This window comes from Protopterus annectens, chromosome 1.part0 (assembly GCF_019279795.1).
Source record: "Protopterus annectens isolate FY-2018-M chromosome 1.part0, PAN1.0, whole genome shotgun sequence".
In the NCBI taxonomy this organism is placed as follows: domain Eukaryota; kingdom Metazoa; phylum Chordata; order Ceratodontiformes; family Protopteridae; genus Protopterus; species Protopterus annectens.
The window spans coordinates 174,449,540-174,473,533 of NC_056725.1; the positions used below are offsets into that span (position 1 = coordinate 174,449,540).

General features: G+C 43.0%; 1 protein-coding gene across 1 annotated transcript in view; it reads right to left on the minus strand.

Moving 5' to 3' along the window:
• The window catches only part of ARHGAP35 (Rho GTPase activating protein 35), a 1,275,888-nt gene that overhangs the window by 264,992 nt on the left and 986,902 nt on the right, over positions 1 to 23,994 (minus strand). The window lies entirely within an intron of this gene.

The window sequence follows — 23,994 nt, forward strand, 5'->3', positions numbered from 1 at the left end:
AACTCATTAACCCAGAGTACCTTCTCATGGCGCCTGTGTACTTAACACCGAGCGCGCCATGAGAAGATACTAATTTCAAGCTGTTACCCCCGAGTGCCTTCCTGAAGTGCGAGAAACTGTAGTGCACACATTTGTAGTTGAAACTAATGTAAAACACACTGAAATCATAACTGAACATGTAAATTACATTATATAGTTATGATTCAGTGTGTTTTTATATTAAGTTCACATTAAAGTTTTACTTCTAATTCCGCTTAAAAAGTTGTTGATAAAGCAAGTGGTGGCAGCCAATCGGATTCTTGCAATCCAAGCCACCACTTGCACTCAGCTCCACCACCAACCTAATTTTCTTTTGTTTTATCCAAATAAATAGAGGGTCCAGCAACAGGTATTTCTTTTCTTTTTGATAATATTTGGAGACTTTACCTGCTACTGGATCCCTCTATTTTAGTGAAGTGAAGAGAGAGATATGCACCCGCTGCCCAGTCATGCAGCATGCTGTACGGAGGGCTGTTTCTAAAGAACACTTTGGTCGATTGGAATTTGGAGTGGGAAAATTAGATTATGCATGTTGGGTGTATGTTTCTCTAAGTTTCCTGTTCTCTTTTGCCTTTCAATTGTCCAGATTTTTGGTATCTTACTCAAAGATTGCGGTAACTGAAGCTAAATAATGGCATACATTTCCCTCCCCCATTCATATCAGTCAGAAAATGTGTGGCTTCGGCAAGGGCTGCTCCTGCTGCAACATCTGTTATTGTAACTATCAAAGTTACTACCCTATTGTGCACGGAATAAAGATCAGCGGAGCAAGAAGAGGCTATACAGGGGACAGGGTCGCATACAGTTCGGACTGGTGAGTGGATAGTGGGCTACTGGCTTGAGGAAAGTAATTTTCACTTCCTCTTTTGCTTCTGGGATGCTTTATCTTGCATTTTCTTGGCACTACAGAAATGCTTACAAACTGCAATCGTTTTTAGATGAGCGTCTTTTATTAACTCCTCCTCCTCAAATGTTGCTTGCTAACTGTCTTTTTTTGGGGGGGGGGGGGGGCAAGGCGTTATTTACTTGTCATTTTAATAGAGGTCGGTTAGTGACGAATGGACCGTTTGTCAGCTATGATCCTCTTTACTAACTGTGCCCTTGCAGGTATGGAGAGACTAGGTATGAAATCCGAACTAAACAACCTTTTGTTAGCCGTTGTACTCTTGGTAGTGTGTACTTTGAGCTCTAGACATTCTGTAATATTTGAAGATGTTAGCATGGTACACCTGACTGCTCACAGGTAGAACAAGATGCGAGTGCGACTTAAATCCACGTGTTTACTTGCCTGCGGCTGGATTGCCTGTGGGTTATGGGGCAAAGTTTTCCTTTCAATGACAGCCTGCAGTTTTCGTTTACCTTTCACAATTTAAGTGATGCATACTAAAAAGCTTTTCGAAGTTTCTTATTTCCATTTCTGTGGTGACAACTCAGAACACAAGTTCTAGAAATTATTGTTGTTATCCCCGACACACACACACCCCTGAACTAACTGTACCTCTCTTCGATAATAAATTTTCTGTAACCTTTTAGCATCAGTGACACTGTGAAAATGGTGGACTATCATCAGCAGTTAAGAATCTTCATTACCACCTTCTTTTAGCCTAAACACGAACATCAGTTTTAACGCATGTTCAGTCAGTTACTGCTGTTTTATCAACTTTGTAAATCAGTAGTGGTGATAGTTAAAAAGCATCCCTCCCTGATTTGTGCCCATTGTCATTGAAGACGGTGTCATCCATTTATTGTGGTGAGAGGTTGAGCATTACCACCAGTTATGAGTACGGAAAAAAATAAAACAAACAAAAAAAAAAAACGACAAAAAACTTTCAGGAATCCTGTGGGTTGACACCCTGTAACACATCATTAGATGGTTTGTGTTATGACCAAGTTTTGTTGTGTAACACATTTTGTTTTTGACCCTTGCTGTTAAAAAATGCCTATCAAGTAACGTAGAGTAACATTTCATTTTTTGCTTTTCTCTGCATCAGTGGACGCATTAGGTATTTTAACTCATCATCAGCATTAAGTTTAAGTTTAATGCTTTTTGCAGTTTCTTCTCCCCTGGAGTATTCCTGAACTAACATTGCTAGGCTCTGGTGTTAATTCTCCTTTTGTGAGCTAGGCAGATCTTTACCATAGTTTCATATCTGCTACTTGTCTTTGAGACAAGTACTAAGGCTATAGACCAGGGAAAGGTGGTACACACAGCCTACCTAGACCTCGCAAAGGCCTTCTACACCATTCTCCATTCAGGTATTATAGAAGAGCTCACCAGCCTGAACATAAACCCCTACGTCACGAGATGGGTTGCCAACTGGCTCACGGACAGAACCCACATGGTAAGAGTTGCAGGGGCCAGTTCTGACTCTAAACCGGTTACAAGTGGTGTTCCCCAGGGCTCAGTCCTAGGACCCCTCCTGTTTGGCATATACTTCTCAGAGGTACAGGCAAGCACAGAAGGACTATGGCTGACCAAGTTCGCAGACTACTGAAAAAGTACAGTTTTGTACCTACCATAAATGTAGATGTTCGAAGATCCACATTGCTGCAGTCCTTACACTTGGGTAGTCCGCTGTCCTCGGTCGGCCCGAATATCAAAGTATTAGGCTGACGTCGGTCAAGGCGCTTAACACTGACATCAGGACGTCAGGATACAAATGCGCATGACCGACGTCATATCCTCAGTCTTTTCTTGCCCCAGATGTCAGAAGACCCTAAACAGAAAGGTCAAAACCAAAAGACAGCAAAAAACAAACAACCACCCTTGTACTAACCATATGTACAATATATACAATATTCACAATATGTACAACCCAAACCACACAACCGCCTCTAACTACAGAGGGGAAGGAGGGAGGGTAAATTGGACTGCAGCAATGTGGATCTTCGAACATCTACATTTATGGTAGGTACAAAACTGTACTATGTTCTTCATCTCACATTGCTGCAGTCCTTACACTTGGGTAGAATCCCAAAGCAGAGATAAGGGAGGATGGCAAACCTATAAAGCAGTAGGAGCTGCCAAAATGCCCTGTAAAATTGCAGTGGCAAAACCAGCCCTCGATTTAGAGTAAAGTGGAAGGTGATAATGCTTAGAGAAAGTATGCACTGAACTCCAAGTAGCTGCCTCCAAAATATCTTTAGTCGCCACCCCCCTTAAAAAGGCTGTAGAAGTGGCAGTAGCCCTAGTGGAATGAGGCCTAATCCCAGCTGGAATCTCCTTACCATGATGGGAATAACAGAAAGCAATGCAAAACCCAATCCACTTAGAAATAGTTTGTTTTGACACAGGCTTGCCCTGAGAACCCAAAGCAAAAGAAACAAATAACTGCTGAGACTGCCTGAACCCTTTAGTTCTGCTCAAATAATATTGCAACTGCCTGTGGATATCCAAGGTGTGCAAAATCTTTTCCCCTTTATTTTGGGGGTTTGCATAAAAAGTAGGCAAATGAATAGTTTGGTTTAAAGCCACACTAGAAACCACTTTAGGCATAAAGGAAGGATTAGTACGCAAAGATACCCTATCCTTATGGAAAATTAAGAAAGGCTCAACTGCCATAAGGGCCTGTAATTCAGAAACCCTTCTCGCAGAGGTAATGGCTAACAAAAAAGCAGTCTTCCATGATAAATATTTCAACTCAGCAGTAGCTGCAGGCTCAAAAGGTTGTAGAGTGAGTTTCTCCAACACAAAATTGAGATCCCAAGCAGGAGTAGGAGCTCTCCGTGGGGGTCTAATATTCTTCGCCCCTCTAAGGAATTGTTTAAACAAAGGATGAGAAAACAATGGTGGGTCATAGTCATAGTGAGCAGAAATTGCTGCAGCATGAACCTTAATAGAAGAGAAGGACAAACCTTTGTCCAGTAACTCAGTAAGATATTGCAGAGCCACACTTAAATTAGGCTTAGAAACATCAAATGCCTTTGCTGCACTCCAAAATAAAAATCTCTTCCATTTATCTGCGTACACCTTCCTTGTACTAGGCCTTCTGGCCTCCAAAATAACATTCAAAACTTGCTGTGGAAGCTGAGACCCTCCAGGGTTTAGAACAGAATATGCCAGGCTGTCAGGTGAAGAGAGTGAAGTTTGACATTGAGTAAATGACCGTTCTCCTGAGACAGCAGGTGTGGAATCGAAGGTAAAGGCCATGGAGGCTCCCGTACCAGACTTCTCAGTAGTGGGTACCAGTGCTGTCGAGGCCAATCTGGAGCTATTAAAATCATCTTTGGCTTGTCCTGTCTGACCTTCAGAAGTACCTTTGGGAGGAGAGGCAGAGGTGGAAAGGCATACACATGAAGATTGCTCCAATTGAATGAAAGAGCATCCACTTTCCAGGCTGTGGGATGAAACCTTCTTGTGCAAAACTTTGGCAGCTGGTAGTTTATTGGAGAAGCGAACAGATCTATGTCTGGAGTTCCCCATGACACTGTCAATTTCTGAAATACATGAGGATCCAATTTCCACTCGTGGGGATCCATAATTTGTCTGCTCAACACATCTGCTAAGGAGTTCTGTGCTCCGGCAGAAACCTTGCCTGAAGATTTAGCTGTAAACTGAGAGCAGTCTCCCACAAAATCATTGCTTGTCTGCATAGAGGATAAGAATGTGTTCCCCCTTGCTTGTTGATGTACCACATGACAGTTGTGTTGTCTGTTAGAATCAACACCTGCCCTGGAAGAAGTAAATCCTTGAAAGCTATTAATGCAAAGTGGACTGCTAACATCTCCTTCAAGTTGATATGTAGATGTAGAAGTCTGGCAGGCCACGTGTCTTGTATCCACTTTCCATTTAGATGAGCTCCCCAAGCTTTGTCTGAGGCATCTGTCGTTAGAATCTGACTCGCCTCTGGCCGGGTCACAGAGTCCCTTGTTTAGGTGACATTCCTGAGCCCACCACAAAAATTCCTTTTGAATGCAAGGTATTATCTGAATGACAGTGTCCATATCTTGGCAGTGCTGTGTCCATACATTTTGAGATACCATTGTAGCTTCCTCATATGCAGTTTGGCATTGGGAAGCACCAGAATACAAGATGCCATGAACCCCAAGGCTTGAAGGACTGTCCTTGCAGTCAGCCTGGACTGATGAGACAATTGATGGAAGTAAAGAAAAGATTCTTTTGTTTGTCCGGGGTCAAAAGGCCATCTGGGATGCTGTATTCAGTCTCACACCCAGAAAGCACATGTCCTGAGAGGGTACTAGACTGGACTTTATTTCGTTCACAGAATACCCCAGGCATCTTAGCACTGCTATCACATATTGCAAATGATGAAGAAGTTCGTCCTTTCCTTGGGCCAGAATCAGGCAATCGTCCAAATAAGGATAGATCTGTATTCCTCTTAGCCTGAAGAAAGCTATCACTGGAGCCAGAACCTCCGTGATCACTCGGCGCAGTAGATAAGCCAAAGGGCAATGCAGAGAACTGATAATGAGAAGTCCCAGTCCAAAACGCAGATACTTCCTGCAACTTTGCCTGATAGGAACATGAAGGTAAGCCTCCTTGAGATCCAGAGTCACCATCCAGTGATCTTTGCCCAGCAGAGGTAAAAGCTGTTGTAACGTCAACATTTTGAACTTGGGAATGTCCAGATAAGTGTTGAGGATAGATAAATCCAAAATTGGTCTCCACATGTTCCCCTTCTTTGGTACTAGGAACAGGCGAGAATAAAATCCTAGGCCCACTTCTGGCAGAGGGACCGGTTGTATGGCCCCTATTTGGAGCAGCAGAGAAATTTGTTTGTGAGCCTCTATTCTTTGCTGAGGAGGAATGTCCGGCATGCCTTTGAAAGGAGGCAAGGTATGGAAATAAAACCTGTAACCTTGGTGTATGATATCCAATACCCATTTGTCTTGGGTAATCAAACTCCAATTTTCCCTGAAGAGTGCCAACCTGCCTCCCAAAGGTGCTGCCAGGCAAGAAGGATCTGGCAGCTGAAAAGGTAGGTCATTGGGCCTGTTTACGAAAGGACTGGCCCCTGCCCTCACCTGAAGATTGAGCAGGAGAACTCCCTGTTCTAGGTCTGAAGGAGCTCTGAGCTCTGCCCCTACCATGTCTAGATCTACCCCTAGACTGTGAATCATAAGAAGGATACGTCCACCCCTTAGCAGGCCAATTCCTACTAAACTTCGGAGGCTGGACTTGCAAAAAATCTTTAACAGTCTGCATAGACTTAGCCTTGTCTTCCATTTTCTTCAAGACTGACTCCACAGGTGAACCAAACAACACATCAGACTGTAAAGGAGCATCCAAAATCCTTGTCTTAACATGTTCAGATAAATTCTGATCCCTCAGCCAGGCGTGCCTGCGAAGAACTGACCCAGTGGCAGCCACCCTAGACGAGGCCTGTATAGCATCAAAACCACATTGTAAAGAATGCTTACCCACCTGTTCAGAGACATGTACCAAATCTTGTAATTCCTTACACTCAATGCCTTCCGCCAGAGCATCTACCTTAGACTTCAGTTGAGAGAAAAGATAGTTTTGATATTTCAACATGTGAAACTGGCAATTCAAAGCCCTCATAGCTAAGGTGGAAGAAATATAGACTTTCTTTCCCCATCTATCCAAAGCTCTGGCCTCTTTATCTGGAGGAACCGTATTTTTTACAACAGAGGCCTTGATGCCCTTAGGTCCCTGACTAACAGTTTCTGGGTCCGCCCTAGGACTCTTATAAAGATATTTATGAGCCTCAGGCACCCTATAATACCTATCCGGTTTAACAGGAGCAGGAGGCAAAGAATCAGGATTAAGTGAAGCCTCCGCAAACACATCTTCCACAACATCCAGAACAGGAGGTATAGCCAAAGGCCTATGCTGGGGTAAAAGCAAAAATTCCCTAAGCCTTTTCCTGGAATCAGAGAAGTCCTGACCTTCCCACTTAAAATGTTCCCTCATGGAATGAAGAGTCTCTGAAAGAAAAATCCTCTGGAGGAGAAGCAGAAGGAGTGGAATCATCTGCATCAGAATCAGAATAAGGAGAGTACTCCTGCAAGTCTTCAGCAAGACTCTGAAACATCTGAAGCCTGCTCAAAACTCCCCAACTCTGGTTCCACCCTAGGCCTCTTATCTGGAGGGGGCAAAGAACCTCTAATCAAAGTAATTAAATCCTCTGCCATTTTAAGCATGTGCTTCTTGGGCACAGATCCTGAAGAACCAGGAGAGACCCCAACAGAAGCTAAACCTGGCCTGCCCCTGGGAGAAGCCTTAGAAACAGAAGGAGAGGGCCTAACCACCCTAGGAAGGGAGGGGAGTACAGTAACCTGAGAAGCCCCTTCAGCCTGACCTGCCTCCTGAGAGGCCACATCCTGCAATAACAAAGTCCCCCCCTGGGACTCCTGAGAAGCCTCCGGCGGAACCACCGGTTCCACTGACGCCTCTAAAGAACCGGCGTCCGGTACGGACGACTCTTCTTGCCTGGGCTTAGCTGCCTTGTCTTTGCGCTTCTTCGAAGAAGCGGACGTCGGAGCATCCGACGGCATCTTTTAATTGCACCTCTTCCCAAAGACCAACCTGGCACAATCTAACCTTCGCTTAATAGTGCGCTTATTGAACCTAGCACAAAAGCGACACCCAACAACGTCGTGCTCAGGCCCCAAACAAGGAATACACAAAGTATGATAATCTCTATGCGGTATCTGTTTCCCACAAGAAATACAGTTATTCACTTTTTCTGACATCCGGTAAACCACTGAGGCAAGAAAAAACTAAAATATTCCCCAACGGGGTACTTAGCCAACTTTGACTCCGTCTGAAACACCGAATTCGAAAAATTTCAGAACGCCGAACGGCACTTGCAACGCTGCTTCTGCATCGGACCATGCGGCAAAAAAGACTGGGGATATGACGTCGGTCATGCGCATTTGTATCCTGACGTCCTGATGTCAGTCTTAAGCGCCTTGACCGACGTCAGCCTAATACTTTGATATTCGGGCCGACCGAGGACAGCGGACTACCCAAGTGTAAGGACTGCAGCAATGTGAGATGAAGAACATCTAGGGGCTATAATTGACTGTCTGGCAGACACAGGCATCCTCCAAGAGGGTCTCACTGAGACAGATACCTGGTGTCAAAACCATGGCCTCAAGCTAAATGCCAAAAAGTGCATAGTCATCCTCTTTGGAAAAAACAAAGTACCCACAAACTACCACATAGGTGGTAGCCCCCTAAATATGGAAGTAGTAATAAGGGATCTGGGGATCCAAGTAGATGGTAACCTCTCCTTTGATAATCACATTGTCAAAGTAGTTAGAAAATCCTTCTGTGTGGTTCACCTAATCACAAAAGGGTTTGCATCCAGATTAAAAGAGGTAATTGTGCCCCTCTACGCATCACTCATCAGACCCATCAGAGTACAATGCCCCATTTGGTATGTACCTTACAAGACACCTGCAACAGTTGGAAAGACCACAAACGTACCTCGCCAAGAGGATCACTGGCCTCAAAAAGATGCCCTATGCAGCTTGAATGTGGAAACTCCAGCTGTACTCGGTTGCATACCGCCTACTCAGAGATGATCTCTGCCTGACATACAAGGCCATGTCCAACCCAGAATTGATGGACATGCTCCACCTAAAGAAAACCATTTCCCCTTGAGCCACATGCTCTAGGGATCTAAACCTCACCACAACAATAAATAGGATGTGCTGGAGGGATAGATTCCTGTCCCAGAGACTTCCCATGCTCTGGAACAAGATTCCAATTTACATTAGGCAGAGCTCCTCGCTAACCCTCTGCAAGAGAAACCTTGACGAGTGGATGGGAAACAAAAAGTTTACCCCGGGAATCGCTTCAATGGCTCTGCTGGACAGAGGCACAGGGAACTAATCTAAGGGGACGGCGAAAACCAACACATTCCGTCTAGGTTTATAAATGCCTTTGGGCAGATAGCCTAGTACCTACCTATGAACCTATGTGTGCTAGAACAATACTGTGTATTTCTTTAATTTATTCTGCTGCAAGGTGTCATTTTGAGCATGCCTCACTGTGTGATAGTTTTGGGCTGCAAGTTATTCGTTCTGGGCCACTTGCTACATTTGAATAACTGAACAATCTTTTCAACAAACCATATAAAGTCTGGTGTGTGTCTTTGCTGGGCTGCTTCCTGCTGTTTGTATTTATTTAGGCTGCTGCTGTGTATTTATTTAATATCCTGCTGCAATGCTCCATTTGCAAGTCTTTGCTGGGCTGCCTGCTGCTGTGTATTTATTTGGGTTGCCGCTGGTGTATTTATTTAATTTATCTTGTTTCATACAGTGCTCTGTTTTGAAGTCCGGTGTTTTATCTTTTTTCTCCATGCTGGGCTGCTGCTGTGTATCATTCTGCTGCAATGTGTGCCCATTTGAGCATGAGTCTTTGCTGGGCTGCTCTGTTTCAACAAACTAGGAAGTATGCATGTTCTGGGGCTGTTGTGTGTATTATATATTTTATTCTGCAAGTGCAGGTCTTTGCTGGGCATTTTAATCTGTTGCAATGCTCCGTTTGAATTCCGGTTTTTGATGTTTTATCTTTTTGCTCCATGCTGGGCTGCTGCTGTGCATTATCCTGCTGCAATGCTCCGTTTGACCTAACTAGGAACGAAGTATACTCCCATTTCAACAAACTAGGAAGTGTGTGTGTGTCCGTTTGAGTTCTAGTCTTTGCCGGGCTGCTCCATTTGAACGCTAGTCTTTTCTGCCATTGCTGGACCATGTATTGTATTCTGCAAGTCTTTGCTGGGCTATGTATTGTATTCTGCAATTTTTGTTTGTAGGAACGAAGTAAGTATGCGCTGTTTGAACAAACTAGGAAATGTCTGTTTCAGCGCAAGTCTTTGCTGGGCTATGTACAGTATTGTATTCTGCAAGGTGTGTGTGTGTGTGTGTGTGTGTGTGTGTGTGTGTGTGTGTGTGTGTGTGTGTGTGTGTGTGTGTGTGTGTGTGTGTATGATGGGAATTTCTGCACAAAGTAATAGTTCTCAGATGAAACCTCCATTGCAACAGTGGCATTTAAGATTACGCCCAATGGTTTGTAGATAAAGCTCAGTGTGTGCATAGCATATGGTGGACAGTCCAGGCTTTAAGGATTAAAGAATCTCTTATCACTAATTCAGGCAGACAAAACCAGGAAAAGGGGTAAAACAAAACATTTCTTTCTGTTGGTGTAAATACAAGCCACAGCATGGTAGGCATTATACACAATCTATGCAACTGTGCACATTTGTTTTAGCAACTAAAGGTTTTTGAGATGATTTGATGATGTAATGACAATGCATTAATTAATTATTTCCCTTTGAAGCTCTTGTATCTAAATATCTTTTCATCTATCTACAGCTATATATTATGTAAGATATAAGCATAGCAGTAAATATTAACTAAAACAAAGACTGAAACACTGTATCAAACCTATAAATGTGAGGAGGCAGGGCAAGGCCAGCTACTGATGAAATGGGAGGACTAGCTCTGAAGCTCTTATTTGTATTTTAGTTTTATAGTGTATATTTAGTTATGCCCCAAACTGTATTTTAAAACTAGAGATAGAGTCTAAAAACTTGCAGAAACTTGTTAAAAAGTTTACACATTTGCACATTTTTTGAGGATCAGTCCTTTTTCATATTCAGTTGTTTGGCTTTAGTGGAAATGTATTTACAATGATGGGCTGTGATCTATGCAGGATGCATACAGTAGCTATTAATATAATAATAATTAACACATATAATATATACATCTGAGTGTATGTCTAGAAACAATATGAAAAATAATGAGAACTATTTTCATTTATATGTTATATCACGATAACTACCTTCAAAGTAGATAAATGAATGCAACTGATTTATATCAGTCATAATATCCATGTCTGTATCTTGGATATTCAGCACAGTAGAGGTCAAAGGTAACTGCATGCAGCTGTATCAGTGGCATAGAATCATAAATACCTGATTACAGCCTATTCATCCCAAGTTCATGCTGATTTTAGGTGTTACTACTTGCAGACATGAATGTGGGAGGCAGCTGCTGATCCTGGGGGAGGAAATGTGTTTCTCAAATGGTATGAGCCATGTTCCAATGAGATTATTTTTAGTTCTGCAGAGATTGTGGTTGGTGACTGATACTGGTGAATTGTACTGACAGATGTCAGAGTGGCCCTTTTATGGCTGAAATGTTCCGAAATGGATAGTTTTGTCATTATTGGTTCATAAGTTTGATTCATTGCTTACAGGGAATGTAATCTAATATAATCAGCAAGATGTGTATAGTTTAGGTGACAGGAAGGGCTCAGGGATATAAATATTATATACATTGTATTGCTGTTTTAGAGTAGTTCTGGCATTTATCAGCTCAGTATGCAGGGCAATATTTCTGACTTTCTGTATTTGTGTATTTACAGACACAACAGTATGCTACAACATTACAGTATTGAGCATGTAGTCAAAATATATTTGGGTGGGATAAGAGGCTTAGTGAGATGTATTTTATTGCTGATTTTAGGTGTTATAACTTGCAGACTAGTACCAGCATAGAGCTATCATATATTTTGGGCAATATTCCTGGCTCTGTCACTACTGTGTAAAATTTACGTAGGAGGAATTGCTCAGTAATATGCAAGTGTTATACTATTTTTACTGAATTACTCCTGGTCTTCTCCTAACAAATGGTAATGAGTCTGTCACACCTGCACCAGGTAATATTATGAATGCATACTCAGCAGGTTAGGTGCAGTAATTATCACCTATGTCTGAGCATGCAGAACTGTGCATCAATGACATGCAGGTAATTATCACATTAACAATAAGTGCAGTTGCAGAACAATACTGACTCATTACCTCTTTTCAGGTAAAACTCTCAGCAGCTGTCACTGTTATTCACACAAGTAGAAGTTGTTATCACATTGATGAATGCCAAGCCAGATTTGGGTTTTTGTCTACGTGCAGTCATTTCAAGCCACCAACCCCACCATGTTCTTTCTGTCATTTTTACAATTTGTTTGATAGACAGTAAAGTCCCCATTATGGCTATATGCTTCATATTTTTTGTGGACTACTGCAATTGAACATTGTATCACTGGGCTGCTTTCCTGAGTCAGTCTTGGTCTTTTCACATGTTGTCTTGGTCTGCTCTCCATTCAGTCTCCCTCCCTTCAGGTTTGTTTTGGACTTACTGTTATGGAAATTGATTTTTTTTTATAATTTGGTACATAACTTTGCAAGGGAGCATCTGAATGTGCTTAGTAATACCTCAGTTTGAAAATATAATTCATAATTCCAACATGGTAAAAGAACTGTTCTTGTATGTTATACACATGTACAGATATCAAAGTTTGTTTCAGACTTAGGTTATGGCAGTTATGATTTTTTTCATATTTTGGTAAATAACTTAGTAAGGGAGCATCTGAATGTGCTTACTAATACCTCATTTTGAAGACAGTCTTCATAGCTCCAACATGGTAAAAGAACTTTGCCTCTGTTATACACATGTGCAGATATCAAAGTTTGTTTGGGACTTACGGTTATGGAAATTATGATTTTTTTTCATATTTTGGTAAATAACTTTGCAAGGGAGCATCTGAATGTGCCAAGTAATATCTCATTTTGAAGACAGTATTGCTGGTTCCAACATGTTAAAAGAAACGTGCCTGTATGTTTGACACATGTGCAAATATCAAAGTTTGTTTGGGACTTAGGTTATGGAAATTATGATTTTTGTCATATTTTGGTAAATAACTTTGCAAGGGAGCATCTGAATGTGCTAAGTAATACCTCATTTTGAAAAGATTATTTATAGTTCTAACATGGTAAAATAATGGTGCCCGTATGTTGTACTCATAAGCAGATATCAAAGTTTGTTTCGGACTTAGGTTATGGAAATTATGATTTTTTTTCATATTTTGGTAAATAACTGCAAGGGAGCATCTCACTGTGTGAAGTAATACCTCATTTTGAAGACATTGTTACTCCTTACAACATGGTAAAAGAACTGTCTGTGCACTGTACACACGTACAGATATCACAGTTTTAGTCTTGCACGAATATGAAAATTATGCATTTACAATACTTCTCATTATTATGCCCATATCTTTGCGAGGGAGCATGGTAATCACACAAATGATGCATCATTTTGAAGCTGACATTCAGATGCACAACTTCTACACTGATATGTAGGCTCTGTCTGTTACAGGTGATGAGATATTATGCTTTGTTTATCAATTATGAAAAATAATATATTAATCATATTTCTGTGAATATCTCATGAAAGGAGCATCACACAGGGAGCTTGTAGTAATTGGTTGTTTTGGACCATTTCTAGCTCTTTTGAAGTTCCCTGTTTAAAATCCACCTCTGAGCGTTTTTTTCTGGCTATACTACTCAGCAACAGCTCCTCGTGGTCCTGCAGAGTGGTCCTAGCAGCAGAGAACTGAGAAAAGCGACTACTTTCCTGATTTAAGTATTTTTTGCTGTTTTTTACCTGAAATACCTTCTCTTGCTTACCTTGAACAAGCTTAAACTGTTTTTTTAACGGTTTGTTGCATTATATATTATCTGCACTTAAAGTTTCATTTAGTTGAAAATTGGTCGAAAGTTGTTTGTTAATTTAACTGTTGAGGCTGCCCACTAAAGTGTGCTAGCCTGTGTAACTGATTTATTACTGTTTCCTGCATTTCTGTGTGCTTTCTATCTCAAAACAAAAAAAAAAAACAAAAAAATATCCTTGTTTTCCCGCCTCTCCTCTACTAGTTTAGACCAGTATACAGGCTTTGCTGTATTCTGGGCTGTGGTGTAGTTCCTGTGGTGTCCATTGCCTTACTTGGATAGAAGGAAGTTTCTTTGCTCACCAGTGGGAGTGGGGAGCCTTGAGCAGCCTATCTGTCCCTGAAGGAGTGACCTCAGCACAAGAGCTTGTAGTAATTGGTTGTTTTGGACCATTTCTAGCTCTTTTGAAGTTCCCTGTTTAAAATCCGCGTTTGCACGGCTTTGCGCGGTTAAACTTTTCTGGCTCCGCCAAGTCTGCTCTTCAAATTTTCCCTTAAGAAAGCTCTACTCTTATAATAATCTAGTCTAATCGCTTTATTATAAGCCTAGCACTTGTTCTCAAAACCTCTCTTCTAAGTAAGCACTCGCTAACTAAAGTAAGCACTACATCCACCTACCTTCCCTGTGAGTACCCACTTCCCTTAAAGGCACAGCACTCCCTTATAATATTCTAGCATGTCGAGTGGTAGATTGCTGGCATCCTCTCCGGTTCAGCTGGTTAATCTGGGAATCCTGAGACAATGCTACAATTGTCTCATGTACACAGACAACCCTCTCCTCCTCCCAACAAACACAAATACATGTGAGAGATGCAACTATATAGCCAAACTGGAGGCTGAACTCTCTCAACTCAGGACTGGCAAGACCAGACAGGAGGAGAAGGTAACCACACACACACACCAAACCCAGTCCCACATAGACCTACCACAACTGCAAACCAAACACATAACACAAAGACATACTCGGAGGCTCTAACAAAAAACTTACCAAAACAACAGAGGCTCCCAAAGCAGACACCCAAAAATCCACCACCTCAAAACATAACACATGCATCACATACTTCAATAAATCAGTGTGTCAAACAATCACAGCCCTTAAAGCTGAACACCATGCCTGATACACTAGTAATAGGTGACTCTATAGTCAGACACACTGACGTTCCGCTTACCAGGCTGAACAAGGAGACGGTAATGGTGAGCTGCTTATCGGGAGCTAGGATCCGCTACATAACACACGCACTCAGGTCACTCCAAAGCAAGTACAAATATGACTCCGTCATTGTCCATGCCGGCATGAATGAACTGAGACGTACCTCCCTGGACTACATGAAAAGAGACAGAGGAGCTCTCTGATTATGTAGCCCAGGCTGGTATGACCCTGACCCTGAGCAGCATCTTGCCCTCACCAAGAATGATGCCACAATACAAAGACAAGATGACCAGCTTTAATAATTGGCTCAAATACTGGTGTCATTCTAGGGGGATCCAATGTCTGTCTGCTTGGGATGACATGCTGGACAAGCCACGTTGCTTCGCAAGGGACGGCTTGCATCTGTCACCACTGGGCTTCCGGATATTGGCTAAGGCTCTTGCCTTCCCCATAGTGCCATTTTTAGGCAAGGCTCAAAAGACAAACCCACCTCCTTAGAAAACAAAAATGGAAAAAAATTAAGGGTAATGCTGCTCAACGCCAGAAGTCTAAATCTCAAGATGCAGGCTCTCGAAGCACTCCTCAGTATGGAAGACATCGATGTCTGTGCCGTAACTGAAACCTGGTTCAAGGCTCCTGAGAGCACCCCAGCGCTACCAGGCTATACCTCGTATCATGCTTTTTGGCCCCAAAACCCGGGCCAAACCAAAAAAGGAGGGGGAGTGTCCATATTCATCAAGGACACCCACACCTCCAGGTTAGTGGCAACACATGAAGCATCAGAGACCATCCAGGTGCAACTAACCGTAGGCAAAACTGCTATACAACTGGTAGCATGTTACAGACCACCCTCCCAATCTCAGGAACCCCACTCAACCTTCCTGAAGACATTGGAGGATATGAATGTCTCACCAAACACCATCATATTGGGAGACTTCAACTACCCTAACATAGACTGGGTGCATTATTCTAGCCCAAATACCCTAGCCCAAAGTTTCCTGGAATTCATAAATTCAAACGCAATGGAATAGCTAGTCACCTCTCCCACAAGGGGAGATAATATACTAGACCTGATCATCACAAACATGGGGACTAAGTGCTCCACACCAGAAGTATACCCTTCACTAGTGAGATCTGACCACAAACTAATCACCCTGGATATACATATCCCACCTCCACCCCCAACACAAAAGACTACAGTGAAAAACCTCTCAAAAGCCGACTTTACACTTCTTAAAACTGAGATGGTATCTTTTAAGCCCACTGGGACAGTGGAAACCACATCCCACAATGCAGAATCCTTCACAAATGCTTTCTACGGACATCTCCAAGAATGCATGGATCATGCAATACCAAATAAAACTAAGACCCTCTCCACCAAGGGCAGGCGTCCTGTCTGGTGGACCCCAGCCATAAACAAATTGTATAACAAAAGAAGGAAGCTACTGCACGACAGAGCAAAATCCCATAAAGAGAAGGCATCTCTGATCAGCACTAGTAGAAAGCTACGTTCTCTCATAAAAACATCCAAGGCCAACTTTCAGAGAAAAATCGTTATGGACACTAAAGATGACCATAAGGCCTTCTTCAGCTATGTTAGAAACCTGGGCGAAAACCCTCAGATATGTTCAGAGTTAGTTCACAATGACAAAAAATACACTGAACCCACAGATATTGCCAACATTCTGGCAGACAGGTTCAGTGCAAATTTCTCCCCTCCCTCACCCCCAAAAGAAGAAATACTTATCCCAGCTGAATATAACCTCCCTGTCATCTCAGATGTCCAGGTGAGAACCGCCCTCAGCAAAGCTAAAAACACAGCATCAATGGGACCTGACGGTATCCCGGGTTGCGTGCTACGTGAACTCCAAGAGGAGATAAACCCGCACATAAAAATGCTATTTAACCTTAGTCTTACTACAGGATATGTACCTGAAAACTGGCGTACAGCAACAGTAGTCCCACTCCACAAAGGAGGCACCTCTACTGACCCTGGTAACTACCACCCCATAAGCTTAACCAGCCTGGTCTGCAAAGCTATGGAAAGAATCATTATGGAACTAATAAACAGAGACATTGGGAACTTGCAGACACTTGATCCCATCCAGTTCAGCTTTGTAAAAGGCAGATCCTGCCTTTTAAACCTGGTTGACCTTTTCGAAACAGTCACTAGAGCCATTGACGAGGGCAAAGCAGTCCATACAGCCTACCTGGACTTGGCTAAAGCTTTCGACAATACCCCACTCTGGCATCATAGACAAGCTCAACAGCTTAAATGTAAATCCATGTGTCACAAGATGGGTGGCAAACTGGCTAAAGGATAGAACCCATAAAGTCAAAATCGCTGGAGCCATGTCAGACTCAAAGCCAGTGACAAGTGGTGTCCCACAGGGCTCTGTCCTGGGACCCCTTTTGTTCGGCATTTATTTCTCAGATGTGAAAGCAAACATGGGAGGGTTGTGGCTGACAAAGTTCGCAGATGACTGCAAACTAGGTGCCATAGTCGACACACCAGCTGACACATACATCCTACAGAAAGGCCTCACTGAAACGGACAACTGGTGCCGGAGTCATGGCCTTAAACTAAATGCCAAAAAATGTATAGTTATCCCCTTTGGGAAAAACAAAGTGCCCACAAATTATCACATAGGCGGTAACCCACTGAGTACGGAAAAAGTAATCAGAGACCTGGGGACCCAAGTCGATAGTGACCTCTCATTTGACACCCACGTTGCCAAAGTGGTTAGAAAGACTTTCTACCTTGCCCACCTTATCATGAAGGGATTCACATCCAGATCAAAGGAGGTCATTGTGCCCCTGTACTCCTCCCTTATCAGGCCCATGATCGAGTACAATGCCCCATTTGGTATGTACCTCACCCGGCACTTGCAACAGCTAGAGAGACCCCAAAAGTACGTCACCAAGAGGATCAAGGGTCTCCAACATATGTCATATGCTGCCAGACTAAAGAAACGCCAACTCTATTCAGCAGCATACCGCCTACTCAGAGGTGATCTGTGCCTGACGTACAAGGCCATGTTCAATCAGGAATTGATGGACATGCTCCACCTCAAAAAATCCAAATCCATCAGAACCACGAGAGCTAAAGATTTGAACCTCAGCACAAATATGAATAGGACATGCTGGAGGGACAGATTCATAACTCAGAGGCTTCCCATACTCTGGAACAGAATCCCAGTTCATGTTAGGCAGAGCCCCTCACTGACTCTCTTCAAGAGAAATCTTGACGAGTGGATGGGAGATCGTAGGTTTACCCCAGGGGTCATCTCTGTGTCACTACTTGACAGAGGCACAGTATTCTAAATCTATTCTGTACACTTTTGTATCATTACATGGGGTGGCGAAAGCCACATCACTATGGCTAGGCTTATAAATGCCTCAGGGCAGATAGCCTAGTACCAAACTATGAAACTATTAAAGCTGACATTCATACTAACAAATTAAATTCAAATTGTATGGGTCTGCATGGTACATAGACCAAGATATTGTGCTTTGCTTTTCCAAAAAGGTAAAAAATTTGCACAATATCAGCATTCCTTGCCAAATATTTAATGACGATTTTGATATGCACTATCAACATTTACACTGTTGGAAAGGTCAGTGTCTGCTGAACAACTTTTGTGTTTACATTTTTAGTGTAGCTCTTATAGTTAAAGAGTTATGAACATTTGTTTTCTGTATAGTATTACAAATGGATTTTCTGAAAATGAGTTCAGGCTGCACTGTTGTTTCTATGGTGGAATTAAGCAGGCAGCTTTTTCTGAGCTGCTCCGGAGTGAATGAGTTAAATCGTCTGCCAGAGTGTTTTGTTTTCCTGGCAGGAATTGAGCTTGAAGATGCATTTGGTAGGTCAAAGCTGTGTCCCACAGTGCCATGGCTAATCTGCAAAGGGGGTATACGAGTGCGTTCCCCCTTGCTTGTTTATATACCACATGACTGTGGTGTTGACCATCTTTATCATTAGTTGTCCTAGATGAAATAAGTCCTTGAAGGCTGTTAGGGCATTTTGAACAGCTAGCGTCTGTTTCTGGTTGATATGTAGATGCATTTGTTTTGGTGCCCATATGCCCTGCATGCATCTTCCTGCCATGTGGGCCCCCCAGGCACAGTCTGATGAGTCTGTTAAGGTTTGGCTGGCAGGGGGTAGAGTGAAGGGCCATCCCATGTTTTGGTGACAGGCCTTTGCCCGCCATAGAAACTCCTGTTGCAGGCAGGGAATGAGAGGAATCACCGTTTCCAGACTGTGTGAATGTTGACTCCATAAACATTTTAGGTACCACTGAAGTTTCCTCATATGCAGTCTTGCATATGGAATTAATAGGATGTAGGATGCCATGAAGCCCAGAGCCTGTAGAATTTGTCTTGCAGAAGACTGGGTTTTTGTTGCCATCAGTTTGAAGTAAGAAGTCAGTTGCCTTTGTCTGGCGTGAGGTAAGCCATCTGGGCAGTTGTATTCACGCTTGCACCCAGGAATATTATCTTTTGAAAGGGTACCGGTTGTGATTTGTTTTCGTTTACTGTGTACCCTAGGCATGTTAGAAGCCTTTTTGCAAACGCCAGGTGTCGAAGAAGAGTGTCCTTGTTCTCTGCTTGAATGAGACAGTCATCTATGTAAGGATATATTTGTATACTTCTTTGACTGCAGAATGCAATTGCTGGTGCAAGGCACTTTGTAAAGACCCTGGGCGCAGTAGATAAGCCAAAGTGCAGTGCAGAGAATTGGTAATGCATTAAGCCAGCCTTGAATCGAAGGTATCTTCTGCATGACTGTCTTATTGGGACATGCATGTATGCCTCTTAGGTCTAAATTCACCAGCCAAGCATTCTTGCCCAGCATGGACAGAAGCTGCTGCAAAGTCAGCATTTTGAATTTTGGAATGTCCAGGTATGTGTTCAAAATCGATAAATCCAGTATTGGTCGCCAGGCCTTGCCCCTTCTGGGTACCAAGAACAGTCGAGTAAAAACCTTGTCCTTTTTCCTGTTCTGGTACTGTCTGAATGGGCCCCATATCCATGAGGGACGTAACCTGTTTGTGCCTCTGCCCATTGATTTTTTGGCAGATCTGGCCAACCCTTTGCCATTGGCAGAGTATGGAAATGGAATCTGTACCCCTGTGATATGATGTTTAGTACCCACTTGTCCTGCGTTATCAACTGCCAATTTTGAGCAAAAAGTGCAAATTTTCCCCCTATGGGTACTGCCAAAAGGTAAGTGCTTGGTGTAGGCAGAGGGAAGTCATTGGGATTGCTTTCTGTAGGTGTGCGCTTTATCTCCTCCAGATTTGGAGGTGGATGCGCCCCATTGCTTTGACTTGTTTGAGTCTTGCACCTGGTATCTGGAACCCTTAGGACATCTGGATTTGCCCCTTTGAGCTCTGTCTTGCACCGGAAATTCTGATGAAGTCAAAGTGGATTGATGAAAGCACTTAATTTTAACTTTTTGTAATAATAAAAGTGTTTGGGACTCGCAACAGTAGTGCTTTATTTTCTGGTTTATTGTTTTTTTCAGAGCACTACTGCACCACTTTCTTCTTGGTTTATTAGTTTACACCGGAAAGGACCATTTTTTTGTTGGCCAGTGTCTACTGGATCTTGGTGGCTGCACTTGTAAGAAGTCTAACAGTTTGCATAGACTTACCTTTGTCCTCCATTTTCTTTAAAACCTCTTCTGCCTCAATACCAAACAGAGAATAATGCTGTAAAGGTGCATCTAGCAATTTTGCTTTACATATTCAGGCAAATTTTGTTCCATTAACCAGGCATGCCTCCTAATCACAGATCCAGTAACTGCGGCCCTGCTGGAGGCCTCTAAAGAATCAAAACCACATTGCAAAGTATGCTTTCCAACTTGTTCAGCTGCATGCAATAATTCCTGCAATTCTTTACTTTCTGCACATTCTGAAATCAACATCATTTTCTGTTTCAGCAATTCCATAAAGTACAGTTGCGTACCTACCATAAATATAGATGTTTGAGTGTATTCACTGTTGCAGTCATTACACTTGGGTTATCCTGCTGGCAGGCGACCCGCAGTCGGCCCGAGTTCCAAAGTCTTGGTCCGGCGTCGGTTGCTGTCGCCTCTTCCCTGACGTCAGTACGCCAGGGGTATAAAAGCTGCAACAGACGCCATTTTCTTCAGTTTTTCTTGCCCCAGATGTCAGGTGCCCCCAGATAGGAAGGCTGGAAAGATAAAATTATGCCAACATGCATATATAACTATAAACATTTCTTTCATCTATAAGCAAATACCACACATAGGTAGCATAGAGATGAGTAGTACAGAAAAGTCCCAGCAATGGAAAAGGGGGATGGTGGGTGGGTAACCAGGACTGCATCAGTGAATACACTCGAACATCTACATTTATGGTAGGTACACAACTGTACTATGTTCATCGTGTTTCACTGTTGCAGTCATTACACTTGGGTAGAATCCCAAAGCTGAGGTTGGGTCTAAAGCTGAGGTTGGGTCTAAATTGGATTTGGAGAGGCTAACAAGCCCTGCAGAACTGCAGTGGCAAAGCCTGCTCTGGATTTAGAGTAGAGAGGCAAGTGGTAGTGCTTGGTGAAAGTGTGCACTGAGCTCCAGGTTGCAGCTTCTAAAATGTCTTTGGTTGATACTCCTCTGAGGAAAGCTGCTGAAGTGGCTGCTGCTCTGGTAGAATGAGGCCTAATGCCCTTAGGCACTGATTTGCCATGTTGTGCATAACAGAAGCGGATGCAGTGTCCTATCCATTTCGAGGCTGTCTGCTTTGTAATAGGCTTTCCTTGTGATCCTGCAGCATATGCTACAAACAGTTGCTCAGTTTTTCTGAAAGCTTTTGTTTTGTCCATATAGAATCCAAAGCATGCAGAAGTCTCTTCCCTTTATTCTGTGGATTTGGGTAAAAAGTAGACAAATGAATGGTTTGGTTTAAAGCCACATTGGAGACTACCTTTGGCATGAATGTTGGGTTTGTCCTAAGAGAGACCCTGTCCTGATGAAAAATGAGGAAAGGTTCCACAGCCATTAATGCCTGTAACTCGGAGACTCTTCTTGCAGAAGTTATTGCTAGGAGCAGAGCAGTTTTCCATGACAAGAATTTTAGATCAGCTGTGCTGGCTGGTTCAAAAGGAGGCAGTGTGAGTTTTTCTAAAACAAAATTGAGGTCCCAAGTAAGAACTGGTGCTCTTCTTGGGTGTCTTATATTTTTTACCCCTCTGAGGTACTGTCGTAGTAGGGGATGTGAAAAAATAGGAGGTTCCGTATTGTAGTGATCATTCCTGGCCTTTCTTGTCTGACTTTCAGTAACACTTTGGTGAGAAGAGGCATCGGAGGGAAGGCATAGACTGTCAGGCCTTTCCAGCTGAATGAAAAAGCATCCACTTTCCATGTTTGAGGGTGCCAAGTCCTTATGCAGAATTTCCGTATTTGGTAATTGTGAGGGGAGGCAGAGAGATCTATGTCTGGGCGTCCCCATTTCCTTGCTATCATGCTGAATACTTGTGGATTGAGCTTCCATGAGATTTCTGCTTAGTTTGTCTACCAGTGTGTTTTTTGTTCCTGGCAGGAATTGTGCCTGCAGATGTACTCAGTAGGTCAGTGCTGTGTTCCACAAAGTCATGGCTTGTCTGCATAGGGGGGTAAGAATGAGTGTCTCCTTGCTTATGTACCACATAACTGTGGTAATGTCAGTCTTTATTAGTAGTTGTCCTGGATGTATTAGGTCCTTGAAAGCTGTCCGGGCATTCTGTATAGCTAGCATCTCTTTTTGATTGATGTGAAGATGCATTTGTTCCTTGGTCCACGTGCCCTGAATACATTTTCCTGCCATATGTGCCCCCCAGGCATAATCTGATGCATCTGTTGTTATTGTCTGCCTGGCTGCGGGTAGAGTGAAAGGCTGTCCCTTGTTGTGGTGACAGGCCTGGGCCCACCATCGAAACTCCTGTTGTAGGCAGGGAATTAAGGATATGATTGTCTCCAGACTGTGACAATGCTGAGTCCAAACACATTTTAGGTACCATTGTAGTTTCCTCATATGCAGTTTTGCATATGGAATTAGTAGAATGCAGGATGCCATTCTTTTCTTGCAGGGAGCTGGGTTTTTGATGCCATCATTTGAAAGTAATGAGTCAGTTGCCTTTGTTTGTCTGGCATGAGATAAGCCATCTGGGCAGTTGTATTTAAGCTTGCACCCAGGAATATTATCTCTTGAGAGGGCACTAGTTTTGATTTCTTTTCGTTTACTGTGTACTCGAGGTAAATTAGCAATATTTTTACAAACGCCATATGCTTTAGTAGAATGTCCTTGCTCTCTGCTTGAATAAGGCAGTCGTCCAAGTAGGGATATATCTGAATTCCTTTTTGTCTGCAAAATGCAATTACTGGTGCCAGGCATTTTGTGAATATCCTGGGCGCAGTAGATAAGCCAAAGGGCAGTGCAGAGAATTGGTAATGCATTGAGCCTGCTATGAATCTGAGGTATCTTCTGCAAGATTGTCTGATTGGGACATGCAGGTATGCCTCCTTGAGGTCCAAAGTAACTAGCCAAGCCTTCTTGCCCAGCATGGGCAGAAGTTGCTGTAATGTTAACATTTTGAATTTTGGAACATCCAGGAAAGTATTTAGAATTGACAGGTCCAGTATTGGTCTCCAGGCTTTGTCCTTTCTGGGTACTAAGAAAAGTCTTGAGTAAAATCCTTGTCCCTGTGCTTGCTGTGGAACTTTTTGAATAGCTCCCGTGTCCATAAGAGCAGCAATCTGTTTTTGTGCCTCTGCCCATTGGTTTTGTGGCAGGTCTGGCATACCTTTTGGTTTTGGAAGCATGTGAAAGTGGAACCTGTAACCCTGAGAAACAATATTCAGCACCCATTGGTCCTGGGTGATCATGTGCCAATTTTTTTAAAAGTGCTAGCCCCCCCCCCCCCCAGGGATGCTGTCAAATAAGTGCTTGGCATTTGCAGAGGGAAGTCATTGGGACTGTTTCCTATAAGGTTGTGATTCGTCTTCCCCTCCTTTGGGGGTGGAAGCACTCCATTGCTTAGGTCTGTAGGAGCCTTGGGGCTGTGATCTGCCTCTAGGGCGTCTGTATCTGCCTCTTTGTGGCCTGTCTGACACTGGAAAGAACCAATTTTTTGAAGGGCCAGTTTCTGCTAAATCTGGTTGTACCTGTAAGAAATATTTCACTGTATGCATTGACTTTGCTTTATCCTCCATTTTCTTCAACACCTCTTCTGCCTCAACACCAAAGTATCATGCTGTAATGGAGCATCCAATAATTTTACTTTAACATGGTCAGGTAAA